The 22,192-nt window shown below is 41.0% G+C and overlaps 1 long non-coding RNA gene across 1 annotated transcript in view; it reads left to right on the top strand.

Moving 5' to 3' along the window:
- LOC134737144 (uncharacterized) overlaps positions 1-11,561 on the top strand; it is a 44,176-nt gene extending 32,615 nt beyond the window's left edge. The window contains exon 5 of the long non-coding RNA XR_010121778.1: positions 11,193-11,561. This is a non-coding gene — a long non-coding RNA (uncharacterized lncRNA). The remainder of the gene's footprint in view (positions 1-11,192) is intronic.
- The last annotated feature ends 10,631 nt before the right edge of the window (positions 11,562-22,192 follow it).

Below are 22,192 nucleotides of genomic sequence, written 5' to 3'. Positions count from 1 at the left end.
AGTGTTCCTCCCATCCCCACCTTCTGAGTAGCTGGAACTATAGGAGCCCACCACCATACCTAGCTAATTTTTTTGTATTTGTAGAGATGGGGTTTCACCGTGTTGCCCAGGCTGGCCTCCAACACCTTAGCTCAAGTGTTTGGCCTGCCTTGGCCTCTCAAAGTGCGAGGATTACAAGAGTAATCCTCCTCCACTGTGCCTGGCCCCTCACTCCTTTTTGAGGTCTTCACTGCATGTTCTTTCTCAATTGCAGTCTTTCCTTGTCATTCTGATTTGAACTGAACTCCTCCTTCCAATACTCCCTATTCTCTTTCCCTGTTTTATATTTCTTAGTATTTATCACCTTCAAATGCAATATATTTTCTTCTCTGTCTCTCCTAAGTAGAACATAGCTCCACAAAGTCTGAGGCTTTTGTTTTGTTCATTACTGTATCTCCAGAACTTAGAGCATAGTAGATGCTGAATAAATGCTTGTAGAATGAATGAAGAATCTGCCCTATGAGGCAAGTACCCTTTCCCTCTAGTTATCGCATGTGAACACTGAGATGCAGAAAAAAATTTGCATTTTGCCTGAGGTCACAAAGTTAGAGAATGGCAGAGTTAGGACTTAAACCAGAGTTTGTTAGCTCCCAGAACAGCCACCAGATTTTGTGTGTTCTTGGAGGCATAACAGAATGTGTTAAGGCCATAGCAATGGCTTTAACAGAATGTGAGCCTCAATTTCTTTATTCATAAACATGGAAAGAAGTATTTACCCCATGAAATTGTTGTAAGGGTCAAGTGGGATGCTAAGTGTGAAAGTGCATTGTAAGATATTAAATGTTTTCCTTGCATGGAAAATGTCATTATTCCTATTGTGAATACTATAGGACTACATGGGGACCTTGAACTTGGTATGTTCCCAGTCAGAAAGCAGCACTGGGTCATAAAAGACACTAGTTGTAGAGACCTGTTGTAGAAGGGCTGGGTAGAAAAAAATAAGAAAATCTGGCTTAGAGCAGTTTTGAGCTTGCTGACCCAAGTTGATCAAATTGGGGTTACTGAGCCTCAGTTTCCTCAGTCTTAGAATGAGGCTCACTCTATCCTGCCACACGACTGTAAAGCCCACTTAGGATCGCGTCAAGGAGGTCTGCAGCAGGCCTTTTTCTCTGTCATTACAATTTACACTGTCCTGTCTGTGGGCACATTCAGAAGTAATTTCATGTTTCTCAGCTTTCACTGGGAACCTCAAGCATCTTAAGGAGCAGGCAAGCTGGCGACTCATGGCAATCTTCTTTACATCCATGTCGCCACTCTTAGGGCCCAGCCTGAAAGTCTAGGGTGGTATCATTTCTCACATCTGAGTGAGTTTTCTCATTTGCAATCATTTCCCAGACAAATCTTTCTGGGAGTACGCTTTTTTATTTTTTCTGGAATATAAGCCCATACTGGAATAGACCACTTCCCCCTTAGAGAATCTTTGAAATTTTGAATCTTCCGTAATTCTCTACTAACCTGTAAGCCAGAAAATACCCCTGATACAAACTGCATAAACAAAGGATTTTTAAAAGCCTAAATAAAATGCAATACAAGGAAAGAATTTGCAGCAATAATAGAATCTCTGGTTAATTTTCGCGTATAAGGCAGAGTTGCTTCTCCTGAAAATAGAAATATTTTCCTGAACACCAGAAGATATGAAAAACTCTTGGTAATGACTGAAGCAGAAAGCCAGTAATGGGATTTGAGTAACTGGCATTCAGTCTTGCTCCTGGGAATGAGGGCATCGTTATAGAGCAGGCTGCCCCAGGCCCCTGCCTGATTGCTCCTTCAGATGCACAAGTCCCCACTGCAGGCCAAGGACACACTTGAGATCCCCGCCTAGTGCACCTCAAGACAGGACAGGCAGAAACAGACTGGAGAGAGAAATCCACTCCACAGCCCAAAGCACCAGATTATGCTCAGATTAAATGAGAAAGGAACAGACGGCGGGCTCCTGACTCCACCCTGCTAGGGAGCATCTTTCCAGGCATTTCAGAAATGCTAATGGGATGGGGATCAGGAAGTGCAGGAGGTAGAAGATGCTTCTCTTAGCCTAGGAGTCACCTGTGGGTTTACATGCCAAGATTTTTTCATTTTGCCATTTTCTACAGCCTCACACCGAAGTATTTATTGTGGCACTGAATTTTTAACTTGGCCTTACAAATAGGTTTCTTCCCTCCCTCCCTTTCTTCCTTCCCCCTCTCCCTTCCCCTTTTTCCTGCTTTTCCTTCTTCTCCTCTTCCTCCCCTTTCTTTCCCCCCACTCCTCATCTCTTTCTTTCTCCCTTCTCTTATTATATTTTTATTCTTCAAAACATAGGCTATAATTATAAAATATTAAATTGGAAGGGGCACCAGAGATTATCTTGTGCAACATCTCACTTTGCACAAGAAGAAACAGATCCGGAGAGGAGAAGTGACTTGCATCTCCTAAATTTTGTCTGATTCTTAATTGGACAGTGGGCTCAGCTAGGAGAAAATTTTATTCCAGTGGAAAACCCTAGGGAACCCCAGAAGCTGAGTACAAGTTATTCCCTAGAAAGAACCAACAGGATATTAGTTGTTAAGGCACAGAGGGTGTCTGAGAATGGGTGGGGGCATGTAAAGACAAGATCTGATCTGGCAGAGCTGGAATAAATCAAGGAGTGAGACCGAGGGCAAAAGAAAAAGGACTCTTAAGAAGTTCCCGGTCTCAAATCTGATAACACTCTGTTGTCTCACCTGCCACCACTCTGGACCTTGTCACCATTGCTTTTTTCTGGACCACTGCAGTTACCTGCCTGCTTACTCTCTATTCCCACACTCTATTGTTCTTTACTGTAGCCATTTATTTATATAGTGTACTATTTCTGTCTGTCTCCGCTATTAGAATGTGAGCTTCAGTATGACAGAAACTTTGTCTTTTTCACTGACAGAACCCCAGTGCCTCATCACATGCTTGATACATTTTAGAAACTCAGTAACATTTGTTAAGGAGATGAATGAATTTGATGAATTCCCCTGGTTTAAAGGCCTGGGATCAGGAAGCACATCTCGAGGAGGAGGCTTCTGTATTAGCCTGTTCTCATGCTGCTAATATGGACAAAGCCGAGACTGGGTAATTTATAAAAAGAAAAAGAGGTTTAATGGACTCACAGTTCCACATGGGAGCTGGGGAGGCATCACAGTCATGGTGGAAGGTGAAAGGCATGTCTTGCATGGCAGCAGGCAAGAGAGAATAAGAGCCAAGTGAAAGGGGGAACTCCTTATAAAAATAGCAGATCTCATGAGACTTATTCATTACCATGAAAACAGTATAGGGGAAACTGACCTCAAGATTCAATTATCTCCTACTGGGTCCCTCCCACAACTTGTGGGAATTATGAGAACTACAATTCAAGATGAGAGTTGGGTGGGGACACAGCCAAACCATACTGGCTTCGAAGCATACCGAAGCCACATAGCACACCCTGGCAGTTGCAATGGCCTTAACTGCAGCTCTGCGTTGTCTTCCAGCTCCTCCTCTCTCACCCACAAGTGTGTAGGTGGCAGACTAAGAGGACCAAGCCAGATAATTAGGGAAATAGGACATTTGAGCCACAAAGTCAAGGCAGCTTTGGGAGGCCGCGGTGGGCAGATCACGAGGTCAGGAGATCAAGACCGTCCTGGCCATCATGGTGAAACTCTGCCCCTACTAAAAATACAAAAATTAGCTGGGTGTGTGCATGTAGTCCCAGCTACTCAGGAAGCTGAGGCAGGAGAATTGCTTAAACCAGGGAATAGGGGAGTCGGAAGTTGCAGTGAGCCAAGATCACGCCACTGCACTCCAGCCTGGTGACAGAGCGAGACTCCGTCTCAAGGAAAAAAAAAAAAAAGAAAGAAAAGAAAAAGAAAGTCAAGGCAGCAGAGGGGTAAGAAGCCAGTGAGCCTGACACTGATGGTCACAGATGTCACAAGGCTGGGCAAATTTCTAGTCATCCGAGGGCAGTGACTGAGACTCCCATAGCAAATTGAGAAGTGGATCAAGGTTAACAATCAGAAATAGTAACAATAACTAATAATGATAACAAACATTTTTATATTGTCTTACGTTCTTAAAAGCTACAAAGCCTTTCAACATCTGGTACACATTTGGGCCACAGATTACCTCATCCAATTCAAAAGTCACCATGGCAATGCTTCTGCTCAGTGCTTGGACACAGGAATGGGCCTTGCCTTTTAAAACCTCAACCAAAGGTGGGAGATACACATGGTAAAAGATCATTATTCTATGAGAGGCAATCACAATTTTAGAGGAATGCTCAATTGCTATAGGATCACAGAAAAGATCAGCCTAACCAACTCTGGAGGAAAGAAAGGATCTGGAGCTGGTTTCTGGAGGAGGCAACAAATGAAATGAAGGAAAAGAAGCTTGTAGGGCTGCATGGACCAATATGGTAACCACTGGTCTGTGTGGCTCTTTAAACTGAAAGGAATTAGTATTAACAAAATTTAAAAGTCCATTTCTCAGTCACATTAGCCACATTTCAAATGTTCAATAGTCACATGCAGGTAGTGGCTACTGTATTGAACAGCACAGATATAGAACAGCTGCATCAATGCAGAAAGTTCTATGGGGCAGTGTAGCTGTAGAACTTGGCTTTTCTAAGGTCATTGTCCAGTTAGGAACCTCTTTTGTACAAGTAACAGAATATTTTAGCTCAAACTGGATTAAATATTAATCTGAATTTATTGGTGCATGTAACAGAATAGTCCAGAGGTAGTGGGTCCTTTAGATGAGAGTTGGTGAAGAATCTTGTTTCCCTTTATGATTCTCTCACCTTTTCCCTTCTATATATGATTGCTTTCATTTCCATTCTGGCTTTTCTCATGGTAATAAATGGTTGCAGCAGTTCCAGACTTTCTATTTGTATTCCACACCCTCCAAAGGAAAGAGGAATCATTTTCTCTCTCCGTGAATCAAAGTCATGAGCTTCACCCTGCCCCACATGTATATCCTGGAGCTAACCACTGTAGCCAGGGACATACAACCTATTTACTGGCTTAGGACTGAGTTAAGTGCTCAATCACTGGGATCAGGGATACAAAATTATACTGATTTGCTTAATCCAGTTGAGACAGGGCCTAGTCCCAGGGCTGAGAGGGCAGTGCAAACCTCAAGCCTCTGGCTGAAGCTCAGTGGGTAGGTGTTGGCAGATGCAGCAGATGCTGCAGTAGCAACCACTAGGTCCATTAGTCGCTAAGCAAATTGAATCTTGGCTGGTCCACATCTTTTTGGGCCTCAGTTTCCCATAAGCCATGTAAAGAGGCTAGGTTAGCTTTGGCTTTTGTTGATGGCTTCATGTGAGTTTTCTTAGCAGGGTTGATACTAGAGTGAGGCAAGTGAGTCTCCCAGGGTGCAAGGTTTAAAGCAGCACTCACTTTCACATTCTCCAAGTGCAGGGTCGGCACCTGAAATGAAGAGCCTCCTTCCATTTTGTACCCTGTGCACATTTGCCTTGCCCTAGTTCCTGCCCTGCTTCTCAGGAAATCAATTTGTCAGCAAAGGTGGCTTGGACCCTTCTCTTTGAATTCAAAGAAGAGTTTCCTCTTATCTGAAAGAGCAGTGGTTTCCAGGTTTAAAAATGCACACAGCTTGTTACTAGGCACTGCTATTTGCACCAAGCCAATCCATCTCCCCAATGGTTGTTCTGATGAGTTGGATGATATTACAACACAATAGGAAAACATATTACCCATTACAAATGGCATCGCATTATAAACTATAAATAATTGATAGGCAATGATATAGAATAATAACTTTCCCTCAGAGCTATTTATCTGAGGCCTTAACAATTTCGCTTGGTTGAGTCACAGACTAACCCCAGAATAGCAGGTATAATGATACCACTGTAACAGAGCAGACCTGGAAAAGGGCTTTGGGGATGCAGGGGCTGAGTGGGAGGGGGAAGCTGGTTAGGGCTACCAGTTTTAGCAAATGAAAATACAGGACACACGAATATTGCATGGAGCATACTCATACTAGAAAATTATTCGATGTTTATCTGAAGTTCAAGTTGGACCGTGTGTTCTATACTTTACGTAGCAATCCACATACATTAGCTTCCTATGGCTTCCATAACAAATTATCGCACACTTGGTGTCTGAAAACAACACAAATTTATTATCATTAAAGTCCTGGAGGTCTGAAGCTGGAAATCAGCTTCACTGGGCTAAGATCAAGGTGTTCACAGGACTGCACTCCTTATGAGACTCTGGGAGAGAATCCATTTTGCTTCTCCAGCTTCTACAGGCCATCTGCATTCCTTGGCTTCTTGCCCATACCCCTACAAATTCTGCTTCCATCCTCACTTCTCCTCTGACTCTGACTCTCCTGCCTCCCTCTTATAGGGGCCCTTGTGATTCCATACGGCCCTCCTGATTCATCCAGGAAAATCTCCCCAACTCAGGGCACTTAATTCAATCACATCTGCAAAGTCACTTTCATGGTGTAAGGTAATAGCCACAGGTTACAGGGGTTAAGATGTGGACATCTTTGGGGGAGCCATTATTCTACCTATCATACCCAGCCTAGGAAGAAATGCCTTGCCCTATGATGTGGCCTCCGAATACCTCCTCCACAAACAGCACTGGATGGCACCTGTGCTGTTGCTCCGCCCCTGAACATTTCTTAAAATAGTTAGTGTTTGATAATCTGCACTCCTGTCTGAAGTGTGATAGTGTGATAGTTTAGTTTCTGGAGCTAGGATCAATCTGGATTGGAATTCTGACCCTTCCTCTTCCTCCCTGTGAAAACCTGGTAAATTGTCTCCTTTGTTTCTTTGTATATGGGGTATGAATAACAATACTATCTCCTTTCCCTGAATTATTGTGAGGTTGAGAGGTATTTAGTGAAAGCGTGTAGCAGGCACTGTGCAAACACACAGGGGCCAGGATGCCAATGGTGCCAGTTGATGACCAGCTGAGGCTGGTCATAAGCATGGTTTGGTTAGACCCTTTCTTTTTGGAAAAAAAGGCAAAGGTAAAAAGTTATGGAGATGGCAGATTGCTCTCAAGGTGCCCACCTGATGATTCATGCTAGGAATTTATGCAACTTTCTGTAACCCAGAGCAGGATATCTCAACCTCTGCGCTATGGACATTTAGGGCTGGATAATTCTTTGTTGTGGGAACAGCTTTTCTTTTCAGACTCCATGTCTTCTCTCTGGCTCTGATATCCCCAGTGTGATAGGTCAATAATCGCAATGTCATCCCTTTGTCTCCAAATGCCCCTGGAAGTGGCCATTTTGCTGTTAGTTGTTTACATCTTAGTGTAAATGAAGAGTCTGAGACTAGGATTTGATAGAATAGAAGAGAGCAAGGAGAGGTTTTGTAGGTAAAGATTGGGGAAGCAGCAATGTCACATCCCATCTTTACAATTTTCCTAACTTCCGACCCTGTTTTTGCACTTGTTCATAGAAAACTGTGCTGTTCAATTTTCAAATTATAGAGATTTATGAACGCTCTAGACCCAATGAAAGGATTTCTTTGAATCAAGAGGTAGAATTACAAGTCTCCATTTTCCCTTTTACAAGCATTTATTTCACCTCTAATGAATTCACCATCAGCTTGCCCAGGTACTGATCCCTTTTGAAGGGCAGCATTGGGCCATCTTGGAGGTGGTCATGAAGCTCTCAGGCAGGGTGGACTTGGAACTCCCACTGGCATGGTGGTTGGGAGAAATGAGTATTGTTTTTTGTTCTCCATTAACCAGATGTGTGGCCTTGGGCAAGTCTCTTTCCTATCTTGGGCCTCCTTTCCCACATATCTACAGTGAAGGAGCTCAGTTGGATTGTGTCTGATGTCCGCTGTAGGCCTAAAGTCTTATGAATCTGGAACTCATCCATGATGGTGTTGAGGTTCCATTCTGCATTGGAAATAAAATAGCTCTTAAAGGCTGGGTGTGGTGGCTCATGCCTGTGATTCCAGCACTTTGGGAGGCTGAGGCAGGTGGATCACGAGACCAGGAGTTCGAGACCAGCCTGGCCAACATGACAAACCCTCATATCTTCTAAAAATACAAAAATTAGCTGGGCATGGTGGTGCATGCTTGTAATCACAGCTATTAGGGAGGATGAGACAGGAGAATCACCTGAACCCAGGAGGCAGAGGTTGCAGTGGGGCGAGATCGCCACGGCACTCCAGCCTGGGTGACAGAGTGTGACTCTGTCTCTAAATAAATAAATAAGAAAAAGACCACACTAAAATAGTTCTTAAGTTCTTCTCAACAGTGTGGGAGAGTTAGAGACAACTGCTGTTGGCTAAAGTGAGAATCAGTATTTCCCTTTCCTCTATGGGAAAACCTCACAGATTCAACCCCTTATCAGCCATTCATGATATATGACAATTACATAGCCTGGAAAGCTGAACGGTGACTTCCTAATTGTTTCAGGTAAGACAATGATCATGACACAGTAAACTTCTCTTTTCCCTCATTTGGCTTTTACTTTACTTTCAATAATGCAGATGATGTGCAAACTCTAAGATAGGTATAGCTTTCCTTAGTTACCCCTTATCTAGCAGCAAGAGAGTAAAATCCACCAAGACAGTAAAATCTAGCAGCAAGTATGTGTGTGTTTGTGTGTGTGTGTAACACTAATGAGCATTAAGTAAGAAGTTTTAGCACAGTGACTTGATAGAAGTGGTTAGAGAATGAATTCAACAGATAGTTATAGTTACATATGTGGACATATAGATATCTATATCTTGTCAGATTTCGTAGACTCTGCTGGAGAAGAATTCCCCCATATCTGATTTAGATGATACTTAAACGAGACTCTAGATTTCTAAGTTAAAGTCGATGCTAGATGAATTAAGATTTTTGGAATTATTGGGATAGAATGAATACATTTTGTTGTGTGCTTCAAATGCAGTGGTGGGACAGGCATAGGATACATATTCCCATTCCAAAAGGGAAAAAAAAGGAAAGAAGAAAGGAGTAGTAGGTCCCACTCCCATTCAAAACCCAACAAGGCAAATAACACTCAAATCTGGAGGACTGAAAATAATTTTATATGACTCCATTCCTGACTTCTTGACACACTGGGATATGGGTTGGTCCCCGCAAGACTCTGGGCAGCCTTATCCCTGTGGCTTTGCTAGGCGCAGCTTATGCTGCAGCTTTCACAGGTTGGAGTCACATACCTGTTATTCTTGCAAGCTGGCATTGCATGCTGGTGGCTCTACAGGCTGGGGGTCTCAGAAGTGGCCCTGCCCCCATGGCTCCACTAAGCATTGCCCTAGTAGGGGCTATCTGTGGTTGCCCTGCCACTGTGACAGTTCTCTGCCTAGGCCCCAAGGCTCTTGTAAGCATCCTTTTAAGTCGAGGAGGAGGTAGCCATGCCTGCTTAGCTCATGCACTCTGAGCATTTGCTCAGTTGGCACCACATGGATGCTGCCATGGTTTACCTCATGCTCTCTGGACTAGCGGTTTGAACCACTCCTGGGTGCACTTGAGGAGCTACAGCTGGGACAGACAAAGAGTGTTGGGACAGAATGAGTGGAGCAGAAGCCTGAGGCAGTCCTGGGTGGTGAAGCCTCGAGGTACCACCTATGAAATTGTTCTGCCTTCAGGGCCCTGGCACTCTGGGCCTGTGATGAGAGTGGCAGCTTCCAAGATCTTTGAAATGACTTCGGTGTCATTCTTCCATTGTCTTGATGGAATAGCATCTGGCTTCTTTCTAGGTATACTAATTTATTTGTCAAATAGTCACTTGACCACACCCTTGGGATTATTCTGTCCAAAACAGTATCTTTCCATTCTTTACAAGAAAATGGCTGGGCTGAGAATTGTCCAACTCTTTAAGTTCTGCTTCCCTTTTGATTATAAGCTCTGTCTTTAAGTTGTTTCTCCTTTCTCATCTTTTCCTATAAACAGTCATGCAGCACTCTCAACACTTTGTTTACAGATTTCTTCTGCCAAATATCCTAGTATATCACTTATAACTTCTGCCTTTCACAAAACATTAGAACATGGGCACCATTTGCCAAGTTCTTTGCCAACTTATAACAAGGATGACGTTTCCTCCAGTTTCCAATGCCTTGTTCTTCATTTCCACCTAAGACCTCATCAAGATGGCCTTCACTGTCTGTATCTCTATGAACATTCTGTTTACAACCACTTAGTCTCTAGGAGAATTTAGGTTCTTTCTGCAGCTGTTTTCATTTGAGCCCTCGCCAGAATTACTTTAATACTCTGTTAACGAAAATACAGGCTATTTCTTTAGTCTGATTCTCCAAACTCTTCCAGTCTCTACACATTACCCAATTTCAAGCCACTTCCACATTTTTCAGGTATTTGTTATAGGAACACCCCACTTCTTGGTACCAATTTCTGTCTTAGTTATCTGTGCTGCTATAATAAAATATCAGAGACTGGATAATTTATAAACAGTACACATTTATTGTCCACAGTTATATGGTCTGGGAAGTCCAAGATTAGAGCACTAGTATATTCTGTGTATTCTGTGTCTGGTGAAAGCTACTCTCTCCTTCTAAGACAGAGCTTTCTTACTGTGCCCTCATTGCAGTGGAAGGGGACAAAAAAGGATGAACTCTGTGTACTCACATAAGAGAAGAGGTAGGACAGAAGGGCCTAGCTAGTTCCCTCTGGTCTTTTTATAAGGTTGCTAATCTCATCTGTGAGGGCAGAGTCCTCATGGCCTAATCACACTCAAAAGGCCTCACATTTTAATAGTGTTATGTAAGTTTCAAAATGAATTTTGGAGGGGCACATACATTAAACCATAGCACTTTGTATCAGGCACTACATTATATACTAAAGATAAGATTGTGTATGAAGCTTAGACTCTTCTCTCAAGGAGCTCATAACCAATCATGGGCTATAAATAAATTAGCTAACAATCTTATAATCATGATAAGCATTATATTGAGGAAGCTTTGGAAACTATTGAAATGAACTTTTTGGCATCTTATGAAGCTCTTGTGAGGTAACCATGAAGCAGAGAGCTGAAGGATGATTAGAGTTAGGTAAATGGTAAATGGGTAGATGAGGTAAAAATCAGTTAGTCTAGGTTATGCTATGCTGTGTAACAAACAGCTCTCAGAACTTGAGATCATAATAAGATTTATTTCTTCCTTATTCCATGTCTATTATGGGCAATTTGGGAGAGTGTTACTTTATGTTTCTTCACTCCAGGACCCAGGCTGATAGGGCCGCTACCATTTAGAAAGTGACAAGAGGAAGAGAGAATGAAACAAAAGTAAGCACTGGCTCTCAGCTTCTACCTGAAGAGACAAACATTGCTTTCACTTACATTTCACTGGCCAAATCAAGCCCATGGCAACAATTGAGTTCAAAAGCATAAGGAGGTATCTGGAAGGAAGAGAATCAGAAAATTTCTGATGAGCCTCACTGACTACCTTCAGGGCAAAAATGAATAGAGGCACTCCAGATCAGAGATCTGCATTGGAAACTCCTTGAGAACCAGAAGGGTATGCTGTATTTTTGTAATTGTGAGGAGCACAGAAAGACCGAAGCCCAAATAAACTTCCTTTATTCAATATTAATTAACATACTTGTTAATTATGAATAAATTTAACTTAATGGTCAGACGCGGTGGCTCATGCCTGTAATCCCAGCACTTTGGGAGGCCAAGGCAGGCAGAGAGACCATCCTGGCTAACACGGTGAAGCCCCGTCTCTACTAAAAATACAAAAAATTAACCAGGCGTGGTGGCAGGTGCCTGTAGTCCCAGCTACTGGGGAGGCTGAGGCAGGAGAATGGCTTGAACTGGGGAGGCGGAGCTTGCAGAGAGCCGAGATTGAGCCACTGCACTCCATAATGGGTGATAGAGCAAGACTCCATCTCAAATAAATAAATAAATAAATAAATAAATAAATAAATAAAATAAAATAAATAAATTTAACTTAATTATTCTGAGTATTCAGTTATACAGTCTGTCATCTCCGTCTCACCAATACCTAGCACTGTGCTTGCCAAATAATTGTTGCAACCAAATTACTGAAACTAAACCATGGTTGATGACATCTGAGCCCCCAAACTGAGGTCTTGCCTTATTATGGTGAGGCCAAAATTTTCACACAGGCCTTTTTTTCCATCCCAATGCTTACCCAAGTCAGGGAAAAAGGCATTTACTTTCTTGGCCAGTCAGGGTGGTGGAACATTATTATTTATTTAAAACCCATTACCTATAAACCTTTTGCATGGAACCAATTAAGAAATCTTTTAAAGAAAAAGATAATATTATACTTGGTGTAACACAGTTTTTGAGGGCCTTTTTAATGTGTTAGAAAGCCCCATAGGTCTTGACAATTTTTTTCATGTCTCCCTTTTAAAAGCAAGGCTGCTGCCAGGGAATTTGGACTCTGGTGGTAAGTGCTGGTTGTGGTTTTCCTCTGAATAAAATTATGGGCATGTTGAAGGTGGGGTGAGGCAGAGAGTGGAAACTCGCAGGGAATGTGGGCTCTTATGTCGGTTAAGGTGTCAAATTTTACATGTCTGGGTTTTGTTTCCACCAGGCTCCACTCTCTGAAATCACCATTCTGTTATATATGCTTACTGGAAGGACTGGCTCTGTTTCAAAGAAATCTCTCTGAAATGGGGACATCAGAATGTAAAAGTCGATGAGATAGTGCAAGGGCCAGTTTTAGATGGAGGCAGCAAAGGTGCTATAATTTGAAAGGGCAGTATGAAAAACAACCTTTCCTGAGATTCAACAGCCTGGAGTTAGAGCCCCAGAAAACAGTGGTGAGCATTTGGTCGACCACTGTATCATGTTGGGATTTCTCTAGCCTTTGCTTTCTCAGTAGCAGGCTGGATTCTATAAACTTCCAGGCTGTAAACTGTCGTTTGCATATATTAGAGTTAGGATGATTAGAGTTTGGTAAATGGGTAGATGAGGTAAAAATCAGTTAGTCTAGGTTATGCTATGCTGTGTAACAAACAGCTCTCAGAACTTGAGATCATAATAAGATTTATTTCTTCCTTATTCCATGTCTATTATGGGCAATTTGGGAGAGTGTTACTTTATGTTTCTTCTGCAGCATATAACCTGTCCTGAGTCTAGGATCCCTCTCCTGGATATATTAGTGTCACCATTCTTACACTGGAGATTCATTCCTGTGGATTATGCTCTCGATTTTTGTTGTATTTTTGGAGACGGAGTCTCGCTGTTGTTGCCCAGGGTGGAGTGCAATGGCATGATCTCAGCTCACTGCAACCTCCACCTCCCGGTTTCCAGCAATTCTGGCTCAGCCTCCCGAGTAGCTGAGGTTATAGGTGCCCGCCACCTTGCCTGGCTAATTTGTGTATTTTTAGTTCTTGCTTTTAGAGAGAGCAGAATGTATTTCTAGCCTTTCCACAGCAGAGCTCCATGAAAAGATGTTTAAGCTCTGACTGGAGGGGAATAGAGAGTGTGGTCAAGCACATGTGCACACACAGCCTGTGACTGGCCAACTGCTCCTTGGGTTTCCAGAATTTTTAAAACATCTGCCAAAATGCAAGTGTCATCCCTTTCCTCCCTGTCTTTCTAGTTCTTTTAAGCATATTTTCTATCATGAACAGGACTCTGTACCAAAGGCAGGAGATACAATGCAACTCGTTCCCACCTATTCAGAAGCCTACAGCCAGAAGAAGAGATGAGAATGTGCAATGACTAGCACAACATAGTGGTATCGTGATAGCATTTTTCAGTTCTGCATTATACTATGAAATATTGCATAAAACTATGCAATAGTACTATTATTTGAGTTCTGCAACTACTATGCAATATTGCATAGTATTTTTAAGTTCTGGAGCCTGCCTGTGTTCAGAATCCAGCTCTCCCGTTTGTTAGCTGTCAGACCTGGGCAAGATACTATGACTTATTTTTGTCATCTGTAAAATGAGGAAACTAATATTACCTGACTCAGAGGCGTTGGGGTAAATTATATATATATGTATATATACACACATATATATGTGTATATATATACGTATATATGTGTGTGTATATATACGTATATATACACGTGTATATATATACGTATATATATACACACACATATATACGTATATATATACACATATATGCGTATATATATACGTGTATATATATATACACGTATATATATACGCATATATGTGTATATATATACGTATATATGTGTGTGTATATATACACACACATATATATGTATATATATGTATATATATATACACACACACATATATATATACGTATATATATAGCCTGACACAGGGCCCTTAATAAATACTAGTATACCCTCAATAAAAAAAAGTGTGCCTTCAATAAATATTAGTTAACATTTATTTTTAATTTCAACTTTTATTTTAGATACAGGGGATACATGTGCAGATTTGTTACATGGGAATGTTGCATGATGCTGGGGTTTGGGGTATAGATTCCGTCACCCAGGTAGTGAGTGTGGTACCCAATAGGTAGTTTTTCAACCCATGCTCCCTCCTTCGCTACCCCTTCTAGTGTCTATACTACCTATTATTCCCATATTTATGTCTATGTGTGCTCAGTGTTTACCTCCCACTTATAAGTGAGAATGTGTGGTATTTGGTTTTCTGTTCCTATATTAATTTGCTTAGGTTTATGGCCTCCAACTGCATCCGTGTTGCTGCAAAGGGCGTGATTTCATTCTTTTTTTATGGCAGCATAGTATTCCATGTGTGTGTATGTACCACATTTTCTTCATCCACTCTACCATTGATGGCCACCTGGGTGGATTCCATGTCTTTGCTATTGTGAGTAGCACAGGGATAAACATAAAAGTGCATGTGTCTTTTTGGTAGAATAATTTATTTTTCTTTGGGTGTACATGCAGTAATGCAATTGCTGGATCAAATGGCAGCTCTGTTTCAAGTTCTTTGGGAAATCTCCAGACTGCCTTCCACAGTGGCTGGACTAATTTACATTCCCACCAAAAGTGTATAAGCATTCACTTTTCTCCACAGCCTCACCAGCACCTGTTATTTTTTGACTTTTTATTAATAGCCATTCTGCCTGGTGAGAGACGGTATTTTATTGTGGTTTTGATTTGCATTTCTTCAATTAATGATGTTGAGAATTTTTTTCATGTTTGTTGGCTGCTTGTATGTCTTCTTTTGAGAACAGTCTGTTCATGTCCTTTGCCTATGTTTTAATGGGGTTGTTTTTTGCTTGTTGATTTGTTTAAGTTTCCTATAGATTCTGGATATTAGTCCTTTGTTGGATGCATAGTTTCTGAATATCTTCTCCTACCCTGTAGGTTATGTATTTACTCTATTAATAATTTCTTTTGCTGTGCAGAAACTCTTTAGTTTAATTAGGTCCCACTTGTCTATTTTTGTTTTTGTTGAAATTGATTTTGGGACTTAGTCAAAAATTCTTTGCCAAGGCTGATGTCAAGAAGAGTATTTCCCAAGTTGTCTTCTAGAATTTCTATAGTTTGAGGTCTTACATTTAAATCTTTGATCCATTTTGTATATGGTAAAAGGTGGGGTTCCAGCTTCAATCTTCTGCATATGGCTAGCTAGTTATCCCAGCACCATTTATTAAATAATGAGTCCTTTCTGAATTGCTTGTTTTTGTCAGCTTTGTCAAAGATAAGATAGTTGTAGGTATGCAGCCTTACTTCTGGGCTCCCTGTTCTGTTCCATTGGTCTATGTGTCCATTTTTGTACCAGTAGCATGCTGTTTGGGTTACCATAACCCTGTAGTATAGTTTAAATGTTGGGTAATGTGATGCCTCTGGCTTTGTTCTTTTTGCTTAGGATTGCCTTGGCTAGGGTCTTTTTTGGTTTCATATAGAAACCAGATTTTAGAATAGCTTTTTCTAGCTCTGTGAAGAATGATGTTGGTAGTTTGATGGGAATAGCACTGAATCTGTAAATTGCTTTGGGCAGTATGGCCATTTTTACAATATTGATTCTTCCAATTCATGATCATGGAATGGTTTTCCATTTATTTGTGTCATCTCTGATTTTCTTAAGCAGCATTTTGCAGTTCTCCTTGTGGAGATCTTTCACTTTCTTTGTTAGCTGTGTTTTTCAGATATTTCATCCTTTTTGTGGCTATGATAAGTGGGATTGTGTTTTTGATTTTACTCTCAGTCTGGATATTGTTGGTGTATAGAAATGCTACTGGTTTTTGTACACTGATTTTGTAAACTGAAACATCATTAAAATTGTTTGTTAAAATTCTAGGAGCCTTTTGGCAGAGTGTTTAGAATTTTCTAGGTATAGAATCACATCATCAGTAAAAACAGATAGTTTGTTTTTTTTATTTGAATGCCTTTTATTTCTTTCTCCTGACTGATTGCTCTGGATAGGACTTCCAGTACTACGTTGAATAGGAGTGGTTAGAGTGGACATTCTTGTCTTGTTTCTGTTCTCAAGGGGAATCCTTCCAGCCTTTGCCCATTTAATATGATACTGCCTGTGGATTTGTCATAGATGACTCTTATTATTTTGAGGTATATTTTTTGATGCCTAGTCTGTTGAGGGTTTTTATCATGAAATATGTTAAATTTTATTGAAAGTTTTTTCTGTGTCAATTGAGAAGATCATATGTTTTTTGCTTTTTAATTCTATTTATGTGGTGAATCACATTTATTGGTTTGTGTATGTTGAATCACCTTTGCATTCCAGGAATAAAGACTACTTGATTATGGTGTATTAACTTTTTGATGTGTTGCTGGATTTGGTTAGCTAATATTTTGTTGAGGATTTTTGCATCTATGTTCATGAGGAATATTGGCCTGAAGTTTTCTTTTTTCGTTGTGTCTTTGCCAGATTTTTGTATCAGGCTGATGCTGGCTTCACAGAATGAGTTAGAGAATAGTCCCCCCTCCTCAATTTTCTGGAATAATTTCAGTAGAATCAGTATCAGTTCTTTGTATGCATGGTAGAATTCAGCTGTGAATCTATCTGGTCCAGAGCTTTTTTTGTTGTTGTTGTTAGGTTTATTATGGATTCAATTTCAGAAGTTGATATTAGTCTATTCAGTGTTTTAATCTCTCCTGGATTCAATCTTGGGAGATTGTGTGCTTCCAGGAATTTATTTGTTTCTTCAAGATTTTCTAATTTGTGTGCATAGAGTTGTTCATAAGTTCATAAGTCTCTGAGGATCTTTTGCATATCTGTGGGATCAGCTGTAATATCATTTATTGTTTCTGATTGTGCTCATTAGGATATTCTCTTTCATTTTTTTTTGTTAATTTAGCTAGCAGTCTATGTTTTCAAAGAATAAACTCTTGCTTTCAGTGATTTTTTGTATGGATTTTTGCATCTCAACTTCCTTAAGTTCTCTAATTTAATTATTTTCTTCTATTTCATTTTAATTATTTATTTTCTTTGGAATTAGTTCGTTCTTCTTCTTTTTTTTCTTCTAATCCTCTAGGTGCAAAGTTAGATTTTTAATTTGAGATCTTTTTAACTTTTTGATGAAGGCATTCAGGGTTATAAACTTTCTCTTATCACTGCTTTGGATGAAAACAGTAATAGTAAAAGACTTCAACATCCCACTGACAGTATTAGACAGATTATCAAGGCAGAAAACTAACAAAGAAACTCTAGATTTAAACTCAACACTTGACCAATTGGACCTCATAGACATCTACACAGCACTTCACCCAACAATGACAGAATATTCATTCTTCTCATCTGCACAAAAAAATGTATTCTAAAGTCCATTACATGCTCGATTGTAAAGCAGGTCTCAATAAATTCAAAAATTGAAATAATATCAAGCACACTCTGGGATCACAGTGCAATAATAATAGTAATCAATATCAGGAAGAGCTCTTAAAACTACACAAATACGTTAAAATTAAACATTTTACTCCTGAATAATTCCTGGACTAACATCAAAATTAAGGCAAACATAAAATTTGAAATTAATGAAAATACACAACTTACCAAACTCTCTGTGATGCAGCCAAAGCCTTTTACATATTAATTCATTTATTTCTCCTGATAGTCTCTGAGTTGGTACTAGTATTATTTCTTATTTTATAGATTATAACGCTAAGGCACAGAGCAGTTAAGTAACTTCCCTTAGATCACACAGTAGCTGAAAGCTTTGGGATATGACTCTAGGCAGTCAGGCTGTAGAACCTGTGCCCTTCATCTCCTGCTCTGATAAATGGCTACTGCTACAGCTAATACACATATTATGGTATTTGAATTTCATATCTCTAGAGAGTAGTTACTATAAGCCCTGCTTTCAATAATGGAGACATTGAAACTCAGAGAGGCTAAGTTACTAGGTCTATGACTCATGGTAAATAGCAAGATCAATGAGTTTTCCACTGTCTCTCAATTTCATGGACAACCCTATCAAATGAGGCAGGGTATGTTAAATGTCCTAAGTTTTTATTTTATAGAATTAAGCTAAATATAAACCCTAGGACCAGGAACAAGAATATGTAATACTTATCACCTCGTGGTGCTTTGTATGAACGCAGGGACCTGGAGTATTCATAGTTACCTGATGCAAAAATCTAGAACCCTGGGGCCCATGCCATACCCAGAGAATCAGAACCTCTGAGGTCAGGCTTAGAAATCTGTGGCTGACAAGATTCTCACTTGTTTTTTGATGTGTAGCCAATTTGAAAACCACAGTAACAGCAGAGCTGAATGCAGATTGCTGAGTGGCATTTCTCCACGAAGTGCCCCAGAATGCTGTTGTGGGAGAAGCTTGGACAAGAGCCCCCAACTCTGATTTCAATTACTGACTCTGTCTCTCAGGACTTGTTGACAATAAGCAACCCACTCAACTTCACTCAGCTACATTTTCTTCATCTGCCTTCGCAAGGAACATAAGTGTTAACACATGTAAAAGCCTAAGTACAAAAGCTGATGCACAAAATGCAAGTTTTCTTTCCCTACGAAATTGTTCTGAAAGGACTTTTTCAATTATCGAGGACTATGCAGAAAGAATAGAACGATTTACTCTGTACAGTCCTACGCACTCAACACCTGACTTTTGTGTTGAAACATTTAATTTCTTGTGGGCACATCGGAAATCATCATGGTTTCTAAACGTTCAAGTTTCTTGTTGATGCTAACCCTAAGGTATTTCCAGTAGTCTCTGAAGCTAGTTGTCTGAAACTTAATTATCTATACATAAAGTTTGTTTCTAGAACACCCAGGCCCTCAACTTCACCTTCTTCAGTCTGAAATCAACATGTGGTGGATTGCCTCTCAAAATACGCCAAAAAGAAAAGGGAAGCACAAATTAGTTCCTTTGGGCTATGTCTAGTGAAGCAAAAACCCCATGTCTGTGTGTTCATCATTTACTGCGCATCTTTTTCAGCCTAAAGAGGCTAATCTGGTAAGCTCTAGTGGGTGGTGTTACACTTCCAGCAAAGAAGAGATTTGGATGCCTTGAAATACATGGACAATGTCATAAGGTTACCCAGGCTGGAGAAATAACCCCATTAGCTATAAATGGCAATTTATGCTGCCATGAGTCCTCTCACAGACTACGTCATAAGGAGCTCAATTATTTTCTGATTCCTGCAAAAATGGCTTCTCATAGAGAGAAAATAAAAATAAAATGGTTTCCAATCATGATTTGGCTCCCCTGTGACTTGGCTTCTGAGAAGGAAACTCACCAACTCAGACCAACCTAAACCTTTTGTCTTCTTCCCCACAGTGAAAATTAATAAACTGACACTCTGGTATATCTCCTAGCTGCATAGGCACGTTGGTTAGCCTGAGTCAGGCTGAACTCTGAGCATTGAAAAAATGATTTTCTTTCCAAACATCCTCTCTTAAATGATGTTAAGGTCTTTGGCTCACAGTCTCTCACTCAAGTGATTTCAGCCCTGAGCAGTTTGCATTCTGATGCCTGTTGGGGATACAGAAGCAGAACAAGGCACCATCCCTGTCTTCAGGCGGTTTGCAGTATTGCTGGGAAACAAGCAATCAGATAAATCTCAGAATCATACAAGATGAGACATGATCGGAGGCTCAATGGAACACATTTAAATGGGGTTGGAGAGGTAATTTGGAGCCTAGGAATGGGGTTCATGTAGAAGTGTGGTAGTCAGAGGGAGAAGTCATTGTCTTCTGCAGTCTAGATGTTTCCTGTTGGATTGGCCCAAGTGGGATAGGTAGGCAGGGAGCAGAGAGGATAGCCTGCCATGCCAAGAAATGGCCTGGGCAGAGATTCTAGACCACTTTGGAACCTCTATCATGGAGGTTCTGATCATTGAATCCATGGACTCAAGCAGAAGGTCATGTCCTCCCCACTCCCAGAGATAAGAGGGGAGGTAACATGCCTGCAAAATAAGTGGTCTTCAGGCCGGGTGCGGTGGCTCACACCTGTAATCCCTGCACTTTGGGAGGCCAAGGCAGGTGGATCACCTGACGTCAGAAGTTCAAGACCAGGCTGGCCAACATGATGAAACCCCGTCTCTACTAAAAATACAGAAAATTAGCCAGACCTGTGGGCAGGCACCTGTATTCCCAGCTACTTGGGAGGCTGAGGCAGGAAAATCACTTGAACCTGGGAGGCGGAGGTTGCAGTGAGCCGAGATTGTGCCACTGCACTCCAGCCTGAGTGACAAGAGCAAAACTCCGTCTAAAAAAACAAAAAAGTCTCGAATCTGAATATGTCAGTAAATCTTTCCATATTGGCCAGATTCTCAAAAATACTGCTTCTCTACTCTAGCCCAGTATCACCTTCCCTAAGGAGCCTGGGGAGCAGTTCTACCAAATTATACACAGGGATATGCTCTGTACTTCTCCACTCATAATTAAATAAATATTTGAATAATCACTGGTTTAATGACTGTCTCTCCTACCAGACAGTCAGCTTCATTAAATAAAAAGTACTTAGCATGGTGCTTGCCTCCTAGTAAGGACTCAATAAATGTTGTCTCTTTGTGCTACTTGAGTTTCATGAGAGCAAAGCCTATTTCTGTCTAGTCATCAGTGTATTCCCAGTGCTAAGCAAGACGCCTGGCACAAGAGAGTCTCAGTAACATATTTATTCAATGAATGAACTCTTGGTTCCACCACCCCATTCCCATCTCACTGCCACAAAACTACTTTTCTTATAGCTTTCCCCAATTCAGTAAATGATAATCCTAATCTAGGAATTCTTCAGGTCAAAAACCTTACTGTCAGCCTTGACTCCTTTCTTTCACATCCAAGCCTATTCCAACAACAACTGCAACCAACTCTGTCCTCAAAATTTACCCTTAAATGATGTCTTATCATCAATTCTCTTATGGCCACTCTAGACCAAGCAACCATGGCTTCCCAGTTTATCTGTCACTGGAATCTCCTGATGCATCCCTTGCTTCTGCACTTGGCCTTCTAGTCTCTTCACAGAATAGCCAGAGTGATTCCTTTCTAATAGAATTCAGAGCATGACACTCCTCTGTCCACACATCTCCAATGACTTCCCTTCTTCCTGAGAGGAAAACTAAAAATTCCTTAATCTTGTCCACAAAGTCCCAGGTGAGTGACCTCAGCTGATCCTCTGGCCTTCTCTCACTATCCTTCTCTAGTCTCTTGGCCTCCTCACTGTCCACAGCAGGCCAGGGAGCTTCCGCCCTTCAGCCTTTGACCTTGCTATTCTCCACCTGGAAGCCTTCTTCCCAGACATCCACAGAGCTGGCCGCATCTACAGTTGGCATAGCGTGGGTGTGAAGGAAGGAGTCGAGGCTGACAGTGAGGTTTTTGACATGGAAAACTCCTAGAGTGGAATTATCATTTACCGAGCTTGGGAAGGCTATAGGAGAAATAGTTTGGTGGCAGTGTGTGGAGAGGAACCAAGACATGTGGTTTCTCCCTCTTTTCTTTCAGGTCTCCCTTCCATGCCACCCTGTCAGAGCCTTGCCCTGATGACCTTATGTAAATGGATGCCTTGGCCTCTCTAGTCCTCCTCATCTCTTTACTATGTTTTATTGTCCCTCATAGCTCTTATTGACACTTGTCACAATACACATCTATTTATTTATTGTCCATCTTCCACTCTAAACATAGATGGGACTTTGACAATTTTGTTTAGTATTTACATATCCAACACCTAGATTAAGACCAGACAGTTAGTAGGCAGGAGGTATTTGTTGAATGCATACATGCATGAATGAGTGAGTATACACACATACACACATACACCACACACACCTACACACACCTCTATGTGTATACTTTCTAAAATCACTTGC

Source organism: Symphalangus syndactylus, chromosome 7 (genome assembly GCF_028878055.3).
Source record: "Symphalangus syndactylus isolate Jambi chromosome 7, NHGRI_mSymSyn1-v2.1_pri, whole genome shotgun sequence".
NCBI classification, from domain to species: Eukaryota; Metazoa; Chordata; class Mammalia; order Primates; family Hylobatidae; genus Symphalangus; species Symphalangus syndactylus.
The sequence above is the reverse complement of the archived record's forward strand: the minus strand, read 5'-3'. Positions and strand labels throughout refer to the sequence as shown.